We start from the raw sequence: 13,651 nt of genomic DNA, 5'->3' as shown, positions 1-13,651 counted from the left end.
GAGTCTTCTCGTGTCCAGTCGTAAGAACTGGTACAGTTTTGACATATCTCAAGTCCATAGAGTTGTCACCAGGCATGTCAGCCCAGATGGCCGTCTCATCCATGTTGCCTATTGCTCCTGGTGCGAAATTGTATCTTGCACAATGCTTGCTACAAAAATTCACCCTCTCGTTGCTGTACTACGCAGTCAGCAACACTTTGCTCCACTTCAGTTAATAGAGGTTTGCGACCACCACCTCGAAGCCTGAACCGCTCACCGGCACTTTTACCAGGTAGTTCATCAAAGCGAGGTAGCTGACTTCGCCACTCGCGAATTCGCCTCTCATCAACTCCTATTTCGTGAAATCTTTCTTACTAATTAAACGCCGCCCTTGAATAAGAGCCGCACCAAAAATGAACTTTATTTATTAACTCTGCGGCGTTTATTCAAAGAAATACGTTACCCTGATTTTAGTGGAACTATTTCACTGGTCCTCTGATGGATGTGAATCTTCTCAAAGCTTTAATTAAACTAGAAGTGGACATTGATTCTATTATTTAAATGTACACAGCTTTAGTGCTCAAATATGTGAATAGGACGGCATTGGCTCTGGTACGATGTGTGACACACTAATGGATCTGCCTGGAACTGCTTACTTCACACTATCCACAGTCCAACAGACCGAATGGCACCTCTGTGAAGTGGGAACCCTGGTGTGCAACTTATACGTGGTAATTGGAGGAACACCCCCTGCAGGCGCTCCGCTGCACAGCATTTTTATATATTTTATGCCGTGCTGCATAAAACTCATACATTGTAACATCTGTTGGGACTAGGGTTATGAAATTGAACGATTGTGTTTAACTAACCCCAATTATTCACTGTACCAAGCAATGACTATTTACCATAAAGGAACCCAAACTCCTAACCCCCTAAGTTTACTAACTCGTAAACCGAACGAGCGTGTGATCTCCGCGCACGTAGCCTACACAAACTCGAAAGACCCCGAGCGTGAACTAGGGAGACGGGCGAGGCGCAATCAGAATAGTAATGACTATTTCCCGGGGGATCAGCACCCTGGTCAGCGCGCACCTCGAGAATCCCATATTTTGGGCTAAAAGTCCAAGTTCAGATGTCCCATCGGGAACCCAGTAGAGCCTTCAAACTGGCATTGTGTTACTGGCCTGATCAAGACCTTTCCAATGCTGTATTTGGTGTCTTTGTATGACAACATGTAATTTGCACCCTGCTGGACTAGACCTTGAGTCGGGCACACATTTCATAGAGATATGAAAAGGTAAAATGCATAAAATTTGATTTTGTGTACAGAGTGGCTAAATTCCTTAATGATACATTTTTTAACTTACTTTTATTGTTAAGGATTTAACCTGGGACTAAATACAACTCCCTGGAATTTTGTTATTAGACCAATATTTACATAGGTTCATATAAGGTTACAGGTTACATATAAAGACAGTTAAATGTTGACTTGTCGAGTATTGATAATTTGTGGCTTGTATGTATATTTTAATTGTAATTGTTGACAAAGATGTTTAAATTAAGGAGTTTAAAAAGAAAACTACATTTCCCAAATCGCCTCCAACAAGTTTTTACAATAATAGGCACCATATTTGTAGTCCGGTTTGCTTACTTTGGTTGTAGCGCAGATGATATAGTTATTTAATATGAATATTCTACTCTACTATTTAAAGTTTTCACTCGTTCAACATTCCCGAGACAGCAACGCACGCAGGTAGAATACTATACGTGTTGCCTTCCCGGTCTGTTAAAATTGATTCTAAATAAGTACTTTTTTTGACGAAAACAACTAGCTAGCTAGAACCAGCTATCGAAGGAGTGAAAACTTTAAATAGTAGAGTAGAATAACTGGTTTAAATAAGCCTAAATACAAAATTTCCTACCTAGTAACCAGTAAAGCAACCGTGACAGGTTTCCTGCTAGCACGCGTAGATATCTCAGGAATTTAAGGTCGGCATAGCGACGGACGCGTCCTTGCATCGGAGCGGCATTGTGATGTCAGCTAGGATATCTATTTGGCCCTAGGACACTATTTGGCCTGACAGCACCAGCACTGGATCCTGAGCAGGGGTTGGTGGAAGGAGGCTGGGACCAGTAAGTAAGTAAAGTTTATTTGTATAGCACTTCTCGCAGATTAAATCATAAAGTGCTTCACACCAAAATACAGTATAACACTACAAATAAATACAGGACATTTAAATAGAGATAGAAACATGACAAACAATCATAAAACCCCCTAAACTAACTAAAGGCCTGCTGCTCGCAAAGTCTTGAGTTGCTTTTAAAAGCTTTGACGGAAGTTGCACACCGTAGGAAGGGAGGCAAAGCATTCCACAACCTAGGGGCCACTGCTCGGAATGATCGATCCCCTCTAGTTTTAAAATGAGTACAGGGAACCACTAAAAGCTTCTGACCCAATTACCTCAAATAACGGGTGGGGGTATGAAGCTGTTTTAAATCAGAAATGTAAAGAGGAACTTCTCCATTCAGGGCTCTGAAGGTGAGGACCAGGATTTTAAATTAAATTCTATACTGGACTGGCGACCAGGGAAGTGATGCTAAAACTGGTGTAATGTTTGCTCGTTTGTTAATGTGCGTTAAAAGCCTTGCAGCAGAGTTCTTAATGGCCTGGAGACGTTCGAGCTCCTTCTTGTTCAAACAGGTAAAAAGACTATTACAATAATCTAAACGCGAAGAAATAAAAGCATGAATAATCATCTCCAGTTCACCCTTGGACACTACTTTTCTTAATTTGAAAATATTCCTCAGATGGAAAAAACAGTTTCTGACTAATTGTTTAGAGTGATGCCCCAAGGACATAGCTGAATCAAACACTACACCTAAGTTCCTGAGGCTCGGCTGGACAGATGAGCCTAAGTCACCAATATGCTGTTTTGTCTGCGGGATTTAACATTCAGGGGCAATAATTAGAGTTTCTGTTTTATCTGAGTTTAAAAGCAAAATGTTTTCCCCAAACCACTGTTTGATACTAGTCAAGCAATTGATTAAAGATTACAATTTGTAGAACTCATATTCCTTAAACGAGCAGTACAATTGAATATCATCCGCATACAGATGGTAAAATATGTCGCCAAATTGAGTAATAATCTGTCCTAGAGGAAATATATACAAGAGGAACAGAATAGGTCCTAAAACAGAACCCTGAGGTACCCCACACGACAATTTGATGCACTGGATGCAGAGCAGGAGGTAGGGGTAGGAAGCTGGGACCAGCGCTGGATGCAGAGCAGGAAGTAGGGGTAGGAGGCTGGGACCAGCGCTGGGTGCAGAGCAGGAGGTGGGGCTAGGAGGCTGGTAGGCAGGAAGCACACTCAGGATACCAGGGGTTGTGGACCTGAAAGGCAGGCTGATAAATGACTGTTCTGCTTTGAGATTTGAGGATGGTGTGGTCTTAATAAACACTGATAAACATTGGATTTGTCTAAGCATGTAATACAGATGTTCCTACATGTAACTGAATGCAAAAAAGTGACAAAAAACTTTAGCATCAACCCAACTAGCATCAAGGAGAACTCTGACGGCCTTATCAGTCATTAATTACAACCTCGGAAAACAAATTGCTTTGCAAACAACTTCTGACTTCAAAAACGACCAAATTCTAGTAATTAAATAAACATATTGCTACATAAATTACCTGTTTTGTTTGATGCCTGATGTAGTGAGGTCAGCAATACCACACGGAGCCAACATCTTGCCACACCTGAAGAGTGATTCAATCACATCAGACAAAACTAATCAGCCCTTGTGACACCCTCAGTATGCTGATTACCCACCAAACGCCGATGCAAAGGAACCATATAATTGGGGGGGGGGGGGGGGGACCTCTCCAATCTCAGCCCTCCTGCTAGCTTGCAAGCTTCAAAGGGCCTGCGTGAGACAACACGTCTCCAGCAACCATTTGCATCCGTTTTGGCGGCAGTTGAACAAAAAACATACCTTAATCAGAACTTTTGAGGAAAGTTCTTCAGACTTCACCTTTACCACGAGAGTACAAGGTGGAGAATTATGAGAGGGATATTTTAGTCATGTTTGTTGCTTTGTTTTAATGTTGTGTTCACTGAAATCTTGATTCTAGTAACAACTCCTTCTTCCTGAAAGATAACCATGCCATTCTTGGTATCTACACAAAGCTCTCATAATAAAACAAACATTCAACTATATTTTGTAACTGTACCAAGATGTCCAGAACGATATTTGAATGATCTTTTGAACCAGACAGAGACCCTCCCACCCTCACACCCTCCCCCAATCAACGTCTGACCCCAGACAGGTCCTCCCTCGAACTCTGAACTGTATAAATATCTGAGATGACCATCGATCTCTGACTCCAGCGAAACCAACCATGGCATGAACCCCATCGGGATTGGCGTTCCAGAGGACGTCCCCAAGCTTCTCCTGAGATTCAACTTTATAGTGATCGCGACACTATCTGGACGTTTCAACAGAAGAACCAAAAACGCAATTATCATTGCGACTTGACTGAGATCCCGTAGATTCAGCCACATGACCCGGCAGCGCAGCCACGCTTTCACTTCCGATTCTTCAAATGGACCTTTGGTGCAAACCGCCCTCAACCTCATTGATCAACCCCTGATCAAACGTAACTATGGCTAACGCTCTTTCCCCCCCGATTTGGCATTGGCGTGAGCTCTGTTTATGATTTGTAAAGATGTAATCATTGACTTATCATTTCTGTCTTTCTTTAAGTTAGTCCATTTCATTCTGTTCATTGAAACCAATAACTCATATCAAACCCATAATCTAACTTGTTAATAAGATCTGTTTACCTTACTTGAATAAATTCATTGTAAAGATATTTGGACGTGCGTGTTCACTGATGTTACGATTGGCTCTACACTTCGAACAAATTCATTCCTAAAGATGAGACTGATTATTACATGTTAAATATAGGATTCACTAATGTACTAAACCAATATTAGGGTGGTGCCCCGAACTTTATGATAAATTAAGTATTTTTATTTTAACACGACGAGACCCCGCTACACTGCTCATGCATTTCAGATATAAATTGCGATTTGCGCAGTTGTATATTTCTGAATGCCATGGAAACGCTCTTGACAATCGATTTAAAGAGCCGAAGTTACACAAACTCACTTCATTCGGGTACGTCATTTCCTGATAAAGAGCCGAAGGTGCCCGAAGTGTCTTCATTCGAGTACGTAATTTCCTGATTTTTTTTTCGGTGGTGTCCCAAGAACCGGGACCACGTTATTCCTCCTTGTTGGTGACACTGTGTGTGAACTGGCCACTGGTGAGGTGAGCGTTATTGTGTGTCAAAAGGAGAAACTTGTAATAATTGCCTTGACTATTACTTTGAACAATACATCCACGCGAGTAGCTATTAGTGGTTTGCCAAAATTACACTGAAATGAGTAGGTTTATCATGGTATGGCTAATGAAAGTTTGCGATTTCCGTTATTGGTTTTCAGCTGTAGATGCGCGCGCATGTGCGTGTGCACACCTGGAAGAAAGTGTCCCTCATTTGGGGTTGAGAAAGTTGGCAACCCTAGCTATAATACAGTTTGATAATCAATTTGTGTAAATAAATCTACAACTTAAGTTTTAGTGTTGATAGTTTAGTTCTTTATTATTGTGTTTTGAATAGTGTTTTTTGTGTATTTTGCTAGTTTAGTGTAATTTAGCGGACTCCAGTGAGTGGGCCACCCGAAGGACAGAATTTGAGGTAAATATGTTTTAATTCAAACTTTAGCTCTACTATCTATGTATTTGTATGTTTATCCAATGTGAAATAGCCATATCGAAAATTAATGTATATTAATTTCTAGCCAATTTGAGTTGGCACTGGTTTTCTAAGTCGGCTAAATTGAGACGTTGTACAGTGTCGTCTTAATTTGTACAGTAGCTAACAATGTTATCGATAGCACTAGCTAGCTCTAAATCGGATGCCTACACACTAGTGGTGTCATCTCTTTAAGGATATAGAAAATACAAAACAGCTGAAGCTACTTTTGTACAGGTGAAGGGTACAGCTCTAGCTAGTCAAGTAGCATTTGCTCTACTATAGAGTAGCAAGCTACTTTTGGACAGTTAGACTGGAACTACAATGAACCAAGACGTTTGGCAAGAAAAGTAGCTCTCATAATAGGTGCGTTCGACATGGACTGTGGCTGCATGAAACGACCGGCGAGAGTAGCCGCTTGCAGTCGGGGAGGAGTTGAAACGGCTCTGTGAAGTCGGACATTGCAGCTTCTGGTGGTTTGCTGCGTTGACCTCAGTCACTGACGATTAAGTACTGTTCGCTTACTTTATTTATAAATAAACGTAGTCAAAATAATTACAAAGTTGTCGTGTGTGAGTCTGGCCATCGTGAAATAGCTGTGTCGTCACTAGAACCCGTGCAGTTGCTCTTGAGAAAATGCACTCGGCTACACAGCCAGCAGTTCTCGAATCGATCTCACGGTACTTTGATGGTGACGTCACAGTGACCTAGCCTCGGCGCCGTCTCAAGTCGGACAAAAAGTCTAACCAGAATTCACAGTTTCAAGTCAGCCGTCTGCAACCGGCTACAGCGTATTGAACGCCAACTGTTCCAAAATGTCAGAATTGTTGTTCATGTACAGACGTTACATTTTAACGTGTACAGACGTCAAATTAACGTCTGTACACGTCCGATTTTTACGTCTGTACACGTTTTGACGTCTGTACACTGCCGTTTTTGACGTCTGTACACGTTTAGACCATCTATGCTTCCATGCTATTGGTTGGCTTCAACATAGCCACCCCCCTTTTTACGTAGTGTCTGCGCTAGGCTGTACGTCGTAGTCCTACTGTGACCATGTGGGCTCTTAAGTAGCTATCATTTAGTATTTGGGACAGTCCATTGGTGTGGGGGAGAGCCACTTGTGCGGTTTATTCGGTATCATACTCCAGTCCAGTAGGTGGCGGTGATGCACCTATAGGGCCTACCTTGTTTGCTAACCGCCATTAAAAGAACCAAAGAAGAAGACAACGTTGTGTGTTATTTCGAATTCTGGTGGAGGCAAATCTCAGAAAATGACGACCACAAACTTTCTAAACAATTGTGCTCAGACTTTTTAAGAATGTACTCGACTTTTATCTTCAGATGACCAGGATTCCATACACTCTGTTCTAACCAGGTAAGGTATCAATTAGCAACATTAAACCAAGTTACTTGTTTTGTATAGCTGTTTGGCTAGTCCTGTCCTCCTCGGTTCTTGACTTCTCGTCAACACACTTGTAGTGCTAACTCTTTAATAATGAGCAAGATCAAATTAACGCTACTAAACTAGACCTTAGAGGCCGATTTATACTTCTCCAACTTCCCCGAGCTAGGTTATCGAAAAGTCAGAGCAAATTAGCCGTTTCATCAATAAAATAAGCAAATTTTCAGCAACTACACTGCCCATTTCTCGTCACATTTTAATGCAGATGCTGATTTACATGTACTGTTTAGCTGAAATATGGATTGTAAAAACGTACAATAATGGCAGTCAAAAGGATTCTGTTATCTTGTTGGTCACGGCAACCCCGCCCCCGCCCCTGACTTAAGCAGTTCTTAATACGGACCAATCAAAGCTAAGGGGTATCCGTAAAATGACAACAGACGGATAGTCAGGAAAATCAGGAGGTGCACGCAGAGCTCTCCGAGGGGTTTGGAGAGGGCACGGACAGGGAGTTCCTTGACGGAGAGGGCGTTCCCTGTGTGCGTGTCCGTAAAAACGTACCTAAAGCCTTAAGGCTTTGAAAATTGCGTAACTGAATGCGATTATTATGTTACTGAAGCCAGCAATCTCAGAGTTGTTTAAACAAGCTTTGTTTTAGTTAGCCTACCACTAATATATTTTGTCATGCTAACAGGTTAGAGATAATGGCGACAAGCGTTCGCTGGAGCAGAGGGCGAATGCTTCAATCTGGAGTGGTGGATGAGATGCTTTTGCTCATTAGCGAGTTAGTTCGGGAAGCCAACGATCAACAACAACCTGGTAATGTACTTGTCAGATTAAACCTAATCTGAAGAAGCGAGATTCAAAACATGATGCCTCTAACATTTTTCTTTTGAACTGCAGTTGCTTCTGGTTTCACCGTATCTCGAATGGGAGGACAGACTGGAGAAAGGCCGATCTACCAAATCGCCCAAGAGCAGTTGCAGTTGTTGTTGTCCTTTAACTTCTCTGCTAGAACAGATTACGGAGATCTTGGGTGTCTCAAGAATAACAGTGAACCGACGGTTAAGGTATGTGTCAATTGAAGGACTAGTTCAGGAGAGATCTGAATAATGTGACCCCTTTCTCACTGAGCCCTACACAATTATTTTGTTTATTTACTAAGCACATCCCCTCCCTGAGTCACCACCTTACCGCGATGGAGGGGTTTGCGTGTCCTAGTGATCCTGGAAGTTATGTTGTCGGGGGCTGGTAGGGTCACCCAAGGTAAACAAGTTCCAGGCGAAGGACCAGACAAAGCGTGGCTCAAAAACCTACCATGAAGAAAACAAACAATGGTTCTCAGTTGCCCCTGCTCGGAAGCGGGTCACTGGGGCCCCCCCCCATGGAGCCAGGCCGGGCTCGATGGCGAACGCCTGGTGGCCGGGCCTTTTCCCATGGGGCCCGGTCGGGCACAGCCCAAAGAGACAACGTGGGACCCTCTTCCAGTGGGCTCACCATCCGCAGGTGGGGTCATGGGGGTCGGGTGCAGTGTGAGACGGGGGCAGCCAAAGGCGGGGACCTTGGCGGTCCGATCCTCGGCTGCAGAAGCAAGCTCTAGGGACGTGGAACGCCACCTCGCTGGCGGGAAAGGAGCCTGAGCTGGTGCACGAGGTAGAGATTCTGGCTAGATCTAATCGGCCTCACCTCGACGCACAGCATAAGCTCTAGAACCTCTCCTTGAGAGGGGCTGGACTCTCTTCCACTCTGGAGTTACCCTTGGTGAGAGGCATCGAGCTGGGGTGGGAATACTTGTTTCCCCTCGGTTCGGCGCCTATACATTGGGGTTCACACCGGTGGACGAGAGGGTAGCCTCCCTCCGCCTTCGGGTGGGGGGACGGGTCCTCACTATTGTTTGTGCTTATGCTCCAAAACGGCAGCTCAGAGTACCCACCCTTTTAGGAGTCTCTGGGTGGGGGGGGGGTGCTGGAAGGCGCTCCTCCCGGAGATTCCCTCGTCCTCCTTGGGGACTTCAATGCTCATGTGGAAAATGACAGTGAGACCTGGAGGGGCGTGATTGGGAAGAACGGCCCCACCCAATCTGAACCCGAGCGGTGGCCTGTCCATAACGAACACCATGTTCAAGCATAAGGGTGTCCATATGTGCACCAGGACACCCGAGGTCTCTTTGTAGTCGTGCCATCGGACTTGGGGCCGCATGTCTTGGACACTTGGGTGAGGAGAGGGGCGGAGCTGTCAACTGATCACCACCTGGTGGTGAGTTGGCTTCGATGGTGGTGGAGGACTGGCAGGCCCAAACGTAATGTGAGGGTCTGCTGGCAACGGCTGGCAGAACCCCATCAGAAGGAGCTTCAACTCCCACCTCCGGGACAGCTTCGATCATGTCTCGGGGGGGGCCGGGGACATTGAGTCCGAATGGGCCATGTTCCGGGCCTCCATTGTTGAAGCGGCTGACCGGAGCTGCGGTCGGTGCATGTTGCGGCGGTAACCCTCGAACCCGGTGGTGGACTCCGGAGGTGAAGGATGCCGTCAAGCAGAAGAAGGAGGCCTATCGGACTTTATTGGCCGGTAGGACTCCAAAGGCAGCTGATGTGTACCTGCAGGCCAAGCGGAACGCGGCTTTGGCGGTCGCAGAGGCAAAAAAACGGGCATGTGAGGAGTTCGGCGAGGCCATGGAGAATGACTTCCGAACGGCTTCAAAAAGGTTCTGGACCACCATCCGGCGACTCAGGAGGGGGAAGCAGTGCTCTGTCAACACTGTATACGGTGGGGATGGTGCGCTGCTGACCTCGACGGGGGTCGTCCTGGATCAGTGGAAGGAATACTTCGAAGACCTCCTTAATTCCACCAACACGCTTTCCGATGTGGAGGCAGAGTCTGGGGACATCGGGGGGGCCCTTCTATCTCTGGGGCTGAGGTCGCCGAGGTGGCAGGGCCCCTGGGGTGGATGAGGTCCGCCACGAGTTCCTTAAGGCTCTGGGTGTTGTAGAGCTGTCTTGGTTGACACGACTCTGCAACATCGTGTGGACATTGGTGACAGTGCCTCTGGACTGGCAGACCAGGATGGTGGTTCCCCTCTTTAAAAAGGGGGACCAGAGGGTGTTCTCCAACTTTAGGGGGATCACACTCCTCAGCCTACCTGGGAAAGTATATTCAGGGGTCCTGGAGAGGAGGGTCCGTCGGATTGTCGAACCTCGGATTCGGGAATGTGTTTTTTTGTCCTGGCCGTGGAACAGTGGACCAGCTCTATACCCTCCGTAGAGTCCTGGAGCGTACATGGGAGTTTGCCCAACCAGTCTACACATGTTTTGTGGATTTGGAAAAGGTGTTCGACCGTGTCCCTCTGGGGATCATGTGGGGGGTGCTCCAAGAGTATGGGGTACCGGATTCCCTTATCGGGGCTGTCCGGTCCCTGTACGACCGGTGCCAGAGTTAGGTTCGCATTGCCGGAAGTAAGTCGAACTTGTTCCCGGTGAGGGTTGGACAACGCCAGGGCTGCCCTTTGTCACCGATTTTGTTCATTACTTATATGGACGGAAATTCTAGGCGCAGCCAGTGCGTTGAGGGGGTTTGGTGACCTCAGGATCGGGTGGATGCTTTTTGCAGATTATGTGGTCCTGTTGGCTTCATCGGGCCGCGACCTTCAGCTCTCACTGGAGCGGTTTGCAACCGAATGTGAAGCAGTACCTCCAAATCTAAGGCCGTAGTTAACGACCGGAATAGGGTGGTGTGCCATCTCCGGGTCGGGGAGGAGATCTTGTCCCAAGCGGAGCGGAGGAGTTACATTTACATTTATGCATTTAGCAGACGCTTTTATCCAAAGCGACTTCCAAGAGAGAGCACAGAGTTCAAGTATCTCGGGGTCTTGTTCACGAGTGAGGGAAGAATGGAGCGCAAGATTGACAGGCGGATCGGTGCGGCGTCTGCAGTGATGCGGGCTCTGCATCGGTCCGTCGTGGCGAAGAAGGAGCTGAGTCGAAAGGCAAAGCTGTCTATTTACCAGTCGATCTACGTTCCTACCCTCACCTATGGTCACGAACTATGGGTAGTGACCGAAAGAACGAGATCGCAAATACAAGCGGCCAAAATGAGCTTTCTCCGCAGGGTGTCCGGGCTCTCCCTTAGAGATAGGGTAAGAAGCTTGGTCATCTGGGAAGGGCTGATCATGATGCTTCCTGGACGCCTCCCTGGTGAGGTGTTCTGGGCACGTCCCACTGGGAAGAGGCCCCGGGGAAGACCCAGGACACGCTGGAGGGACTATGTCTCTCGGCTGGCCTGGGAACGCCTCGGGGTCCCCCAGGAAGAGCTGGTGGAAGTGGCCGGGGAGAGGGAAGTCTGGGCCTCCCTGCTTAGGTTGCTGCCCCCGCGACCCGACCCCCGGATAAGTGGTGGATGACGACGACAACAACAAAGCACATGAAACACTGCAGAATTACCCTTTCTATACATTTCATAAAGAAATTGATATACTGTGATAGAACTCTTTCATATCCCATATCTTTGGAGAAAAAAAACTATCATGCGCATGTACCACATAGCTGCCTTGTCACTGTTCCTTTAACACATTATTTTGTTTAGAGTTACCACAAGGGATGAATGTAAAAAATGTATCTAAGTTCTAATATGTATACATTGTCTTCCATAGACAGTACAAATTTATCTTTTAGAGGTCGCTACACAGACCAGGGTCTCATTTATAAAGCTTGCGTATGCACAAAACGGGGCTGAAAATACGCACGCCACTTTCCACGCAATGGTTGTGATTTATAAAAAACTAACTTGACGGGAGAATGTGCGGTCCTCCACGCAAACTCTAACCCTCCCGTAGGCCTACCCACATTTGGAAACAGTTGGAATTGGCGACGCAGATGACCGTACTGTAGTCAGACTGCAGAAAGTAAATGCGGGAAGAACGATTACTCGTAATATTTATATATTTTGTTTTTCTCACACACGTTTTTTTTTACAAAATTTCATCATTATCATGAAGCTTTAATCCAGCAGTATTATTTGAGCTTGTACTGAGTGATAATTGTTCCATAAACACCTTGTACAGTCCAACTCAAATTTTAAATCAAAATTCAGAGTCACTCTACGTCCTCATCAGTCCAAACATTAATTCATAACAAAACCGTCATGAAGAAACGTGTGTTAAGGGCCAACCTATTACGCTTTTTTCCAATTATGTCTCGGGGTGGGGGATACCAGTAAGCCTAATTGATGCTGAGACTTCAACAAGGTGCTAACAATCACAAGGATTGTAGTCACATAAAGTCTGCGGGACCCCGTGCGTAATATTGCATGATGGCACTGTTGGCACTGCTGGAGGACTACGCCAATGGCAGAATCAGGAGAGAAAGAGTATTCGGGGACCGTAATGTTTTACTGGCCCATGATGAGTGGCTAATACGCCAATTTAGATTCCCTAGAGCTTTGCTCTTGGATCTATGTACTGAATCACAAACACTAAGGCTTGTCTGGATATAATCTAATTGTATATCATCCTATAGGTCTGGTATATCGCAGCCGTCCCTGAGTGCCATAATGCCGGCTGTTTTGGAAGGCATTATTAAAATGGGTAGTCGATACATCAAGTTTCCCTACACTGTGCAAGAACAGGCCGAAATTAAAATGCAATTTGCAGCAATGTCCGATTTCCCGAATGTAATCGGCGCAATTGACTGCACTCATATTTCCATAAGGGCTTCATGTGTAAACGAATATGCTTACGTTAATAGAAAGCATGTCCATTCAATTAATGTGCAAGTCATGTGTGACTCCAAAATGGTCCTCAGTAACATCGTGGCACGCTGGCCTGGCTCCACACATGATTCCTTTATACTGACAAATAGCAGTGTAGGGAACAGACTACAGGCAGGCGCAGGTCTTGGTGGCTGGCTTATTGGTGAGTTAGCATTTAGAAATGGTAACCATTTGTCTTGATGTTGACTATAATTATGTATCAATTATAACCTGTAGGTGACAGTGGATTCCCCCTCAGACGCTGGCTTCTTACCCCATTTTTGAACCTGCAGAGCGCAGAGGAATTGCGCTACACCGAGGTCCACGCTCGTGCGCGCTCGGTCGTGGAGCGTGCCATCGGTCTCCTGAAATGCCGATGGTGGCAGACTGCTGTACCACCCGGCAAAGGTGTACGCCATAATTAGGGCGTGTGGTGTTCTGCACAATGGGGCACTGAGGAACGGTATCCCTCTCCGCAAGAATACGTGAGGATGTCATGCGGCGTTTGTAAGAAAGACAACTATCAAGTTTCAATTTGCAACAACATTTTTGAATATTTGAGCAATTTCTTACTTTAAGTACTTTCCTCATCTGCTGTAGCTCGCTCGACACATTATTAATTGCGTTGATCGTGTCTTGCTGCAGGTGAAGGACGGCGTCAGTGAGCACCCGACCACTGCCATGTGCACGAGGTGCACCGCTGA

The 13,651-nt window shown here is 45.9% G+C and overlaps 1 long non-coding RNA gene across 2 annotated transcripts; it reads left to right on the top strand.

The window, feature by feature from the left end:
- The first annotated feature begins 7,065 nt into the window (after nt 1-7,065).
- LOC124470396 lies at nt 7,066-13,360 on the top strand. Of its 2 annotated transcripts, XR_006956404.1 has the most exons (4): nt 7,066-7,178; nt 7,900-8,024; nt 8,109-8,275; nt 13,185-13,360. It is a non-coding gene; the product is annotated as an uncharacterized LOC124470396 (long non-coding RNA). The 2 variants fall into 2 exon arrangements; XR_006956403.1 differs by lacking the exon at nt 13,185-13,360 and having other exon boundaries at nt 8,109-8,417.
- The last annotated feature ends 291 nt before the right edge of the window (nt 13,361-13,651 follow it).

This window comes from Hypomesus transpacificus, chromosome 8 (assembly GCF_021917145.1).
Source record: "Hypomesus transpacificus isolate Combined female chromosome 8, fHypTra1, whole genome shotgun sequence".
NCBI lineage: Eukaryota > Metazoa > Chordata > Actinopteri > Osmeriformes > Osmeridae > Hypomesus > Hypomesus transpacificus.
This window is presented reverse-complemented; position numbering and strand designations above follow the sequence as displayed.